The sequence below is a fragment of the Sparus aurata genome, chromosome 3 (assembly GCF_900880675.1).
Source record: "Sparus aurata chromosome 3, fSpaAur1.1, whole genome shotgun sequence".
Lineage (NCBI taxonomy): Eukaryota > Metazoa > Chordata > Actinopteri > Spariformes > Sparidae > Sparus > Sparus aurata.
The window spans coordinates 935,147-939,723 of NC_044189.1; the positions used below are offsets into that span (position 1 = coordinate 935,147).

Consider the following 4,577-nt stretch of genomic DNA (forward strand, 5'->3'; position numbering starts at 1 on the left):
GAGGATCAGACGTCATTTTCTCTTTGTGTCGCGCGTCGCTTCTGTTTCTGTCGAGCTGCCAAAGACAGAAGATGAACATGGAGAACTTTTATATTTAACTTCTGTATTAACTTCTCAGTTTGTTTGCAGAATATCTTATAAACACTTCTTCAGGTTCAGTGATGCCAGAAACAGATCCAACAGTAGCAACAGTGCCACCATGTGGCCGTTCAAAGATATTAATTGGGGGGTGAATCAATAAATCTTAAAGTCCGTGTAAAGCGGCAAAAAAATTGTGTTATGAGTTTGTCACACCAAAGAAACATGTATCATTGACCACTGAGCCAAATTTGAAAGATTAAAAAAATTGTTAAGTATATAAAATTAGGTCTCAAAATCATGGAAAAACAAGCACTTCTTTCTGCTGTGAAATGCTGGGGGCGTGTCAGTTAGAGGCGCTGGAACCACGCCCATGCGGCGGGGGCTACACGTCATGTTAATGACGTCGGTGTCTCCCCAGGTGTTCCCCAGGTGTTCCCCTTGTCTATCTAAACCCGCGGACAGTTTATAATCATATAGATGCTGTTATAACGTGTAGTGATTGAGATCCTGACCCACTAAACATCCTGGAAAGTGACAGAGTGAAGTTGTTCGCGCTAAATTACATAATTATACATAATCACCATCAGTAAACAGGACGCCGTCTGACTCTGTCACTCGCAGGGACGGAGGCTGTTTTCTGGGGGACAGTTTCCTGTAGTCTCGGTCAGGAGGGCTGACGGTCGCGGTGATTTATTTTCGTCAAACACTCGGTGAGTTAAACACTCTTGTGACAAGCGTGACAGACGCTGTTTTGTGAGCAGAAATGTGAGGAAGAGTCGGGGGGACAGGGAGGGGACGGACAGGAGGACAGACGCTTCTCCACATACAGCTGTGGGATTTGTTTTCCTCATATAAGTTGCTAAAGACAGTTATAGTTACTACGTTACTTTTGTTCGGTCCTGTAACGTTGCTTTGTGGGACATTTCTCTGTATATAGTTGAGTGAAGGACCTGTGTAGTTATCAGACTGTCAGACCGACACGCCCTCGCTCCGCGCCTCCGGATTATCCGTTCACACTGGGACGGCTCACCAATAATGCGGCCCTGATACTACCGCCACATACTGCCGGTGGGACCCGCTGTCAGCGGGACAGAGAGGGTCGGCTGCAGCTGCGGTGGTGGCGGCGGCGGCCACATTATGTCGGTGGGACCCGCCGTCAGCGGGACAGAGAGTGTCAGCGGCGATCAGCAGCGGCCACATCTCCTCGTTGGCGGAGGAGAGGATGCAAGCCGGGGACGGAGTTGACCAGCGTCAACGGACTCCCCCGTTTCCTTACGTTGTCATCAGAAGGAAACTTAAATAAGCTAACAGCGCCGTCACCCTGCACACTGTGGCATCCAGGAAAGATGCAGAGGATGTGGAGGAGACATGGCTGGTTAGCTGACTGGTTGGCTGGTTAGCTAGCTGCAAACTATTGTAAGCAATGCTATCCGAGACTGGAGAGCGAGTGGGAGAACCGCTGAAGCTGACGCGCTGAACGTATTTATACCACTTCCGCAGCAGGGCGGGGTTTATGCAAATCATATGGCCGCGTTCCGTAACGCGGCCATATGATTTGCATGATTTCTGACCCGCCCATTAAATCCTGAACACAGAAATGTTGAAAAACTGTTTGTGAGCCTAGCTCCAAAATTAAATTCTACATGGCCGAATGGCTTTTACATGTTTTAAGTAAACACATTTATGACCCGTTTAATGTGTTTAGAAGAAAATGGCTGATTTTGGTTACACAGACTTTAAGTTGAATCGCAGCTTTCAAACAAATCAAATGAGATTCAGAGTTCTTTACTTGTGTTAAAAAACATGAATCAACAACAAATAATAAGAGATAAAACAAGCAGTGAAAATAATAATAATGAAACGAAAACGTGATGAAAAACCTATTTTCACGAAAGAATTTCAATAAAATAAAAAAATAAAATCCTGAGCTGTGAAGGTGAGAAACACAAACACCAACAACATGTGCACCTGCACAGACTTTCTGCCATTTCTCCTTCTTTACCAGATTCAATTTAAAGAAAGGAAAACATTATTAATTATACTGACTATTATATCAAATCCTAATTCTTGAATTAATCTTACAGTTGCTCTGCCCTCCCCCCTCTTCAGAAAGCAAGACTGTCAGTGTGTGACATGAATCTTCATCAGATATGAACATTTATATGTATTTTCTCCTTTTCTTAATGTATTTCTATATTCTTATTTGATTATATTCTATTGATTGAGTTTTTCTGCTTATTCCATGTTTTTAAAATGATATTTGGCACTTCTAATCATCCAATCACACAGAGACTCGCTGCTAAAAGCTCAACTGTCAGATCAGGTGTAATTATAAGAAAGAGGAGTTCACACCAGGCACGTTGTTCTACAGGAGAACAATGTTGGTTCTGCTCAGCTAACCAGCGACTAGCTGAGCTTCATATTTAACAGACAGGTATGAAAGTGGAGTCAATCCTCTTATCTAACTCTCAGCAAGAAAAGTAAAAAGCTCATTTCCCAAAATTGTGAAATATTCTTTAAAATTATGAATATTTGACTCATATTTCTTTGTTCCTCTCTGACTTCTCGTCTCTCACCTCTGTCAGATGTGTCAGCTTCCATCACAGTCAGGTACACAGCAGGTTTTCCATCACAATAGTAAAGTCCAGAGTCACCAGGCTGCACGTATGTTAAAGTCAACGTCTTGTCCACATGTGAAACATAAACCCATATGTTTTCTTGTACTTCACTCCCGTCTTTGCTCCATGTTGGAACATGTGATCCTCCAACATCAAGAGGACAGTTCAGAGTGACAGTGGTCGACTTTGGAGCAACAAGTCTGGTTGTTTCTGTACACAACAAACAAAACAAGATTCATTTAATGTACCATCATAAAATGATCACACATAATAATCAACTGTTTCATTACATATTGTGATATATATAGTTGTTAAACATTTAGCTTTGAAACATGATGATGAAACAGGAAGAGAAACAAAGTGTGATGTTACCTGATGGGATCACCGTCAACTCCACAGCTGCTTCATTATTACACAAGTATGTTCCAGAGTCTGAGACGGTAACACTGCGAATGTAAAGTGATTTATCTGCCTGTGAACTGTATCGTCTGCCTGGATCAGAAATGTGTTTTTTCTCCACATCGCCACCAACTGTAAGAATGTCAACTCTGTGTCCGTTCGTCTCTCTGCTCCACGTCACTTCACCCTCCACAGAGTGAAGACAAGGCAGAGAGACTGACTGCTTTTCCTTGACTACTTCATGTTTTGTTGCTGCAAAAAAGAGACAATTTTCAATGTACAATAAATATGCAGGAAACTCACATGTGATTTAATATCAGAGTACTTATTGAACACGACCTTGAGTGAAAAGCACCTTCAGACTAAAGACGCAGACGAGGTTTCAGCCACAATCATCTAAAACATCTGTTCTGAACCTGCTCAGTTTGTAACGTGTCATGACTTCTGTTGTGAGTTGGCGCTGTTGTACAAATAAAGATCGATTGACTGATTCGGTTCTTTATCCGCAAGATAAAGACGTCATATCAGACATTTGGAGAACAACAGTTAAAGCTTTAGTTCTGCTCTTTATTAATGTAAATATATCGCGACTAGCTTCTAACGCACTTCCTGAATTAACTTTAACCACTTTATGACACTTTGACTACGAGCTGTCAGACTTCTTGTGAATTTCATGTCGATGTTGAGCTACAAACTCGATGAAACTACGACTCTGAACGGCACTGATAACAGACAGAACCGAACAGAATCTAACAACAAAGTTCTTACCTGCAGTGACTTTACATCCCAGAACAAAGACCAGCAGGCAGCTGCAGATATTCAACCTCATCTTCTCTCAGACTGAAGCGACTAACTGACCACAGTTTCCATCTGTGCTAAGAACAGAAACTCAGCTGTCTGGGTGTTCACACCCAGGCCCACGAAAGTGACGATCTACGCCACATGATGTCGCCATTTTCTCTCTTTCTTTCTTCTTTTTCAGGGAGTCCAAAGAATCTTGGGATATGTGGGCGACGAAGGATCACGAAGGATCACTATGAGTGTGACACTGACACTCATAGTGTCCATCCAACGAAGCTATTTCCACCAAATCATATATATAATTAATGGGTTCAGTGTCACAGCTCGGTCATTCTCTCGAATTTACCATTTAAAAGACCGTTTGTATGGAAAACTTCCATTTATAGGTCACTAAAAACTCCATTTAGCTGTTAATGATGCACAGAAATAGAAAAAGGGAAGGTCAAACAGCAGTCAGCCAGGAAGTCAGTGGGTGGAGGAGGATTATATAATCCTATCAAGAAGTGAGAAATTGGAGAGATGTGAGAAAACTTTATTAAAAACCACACTGACATCTTTAACGATGCCTTGCTCAACAGTACTGTTCCATTCACAGCAGATTGAAACGTTCTCTTGATATCATGATGATGTCGGTAAGTTAATGATCAAAACTCAAATGTTGATGTTTTTTAATAAATA

The 4,577-nt window shown here is 41.9% G+C and overlaps 1 long non-coding RNA gene across 1 annotated transcript; it reads right to left on the reverse strand.

Moving 5' to 3' along the window:
- LOC115577571 (uncharacterized) lies at positions 1–3,318 on the reverse strand. The gene is made up of 3 exons (XR_003983206.1): positions 3,072–3,318; positions 2,658–2,909; positions 1–55 (listed from the first exon to the last, which is right to left on the reverse strand). It is a non-coding gene; the product is annotated as an uncharacterized LOC115577571 (long non-coding RNA).
- Positions 3,319–4,577: the final 1,259 nt, after the last annotated feature.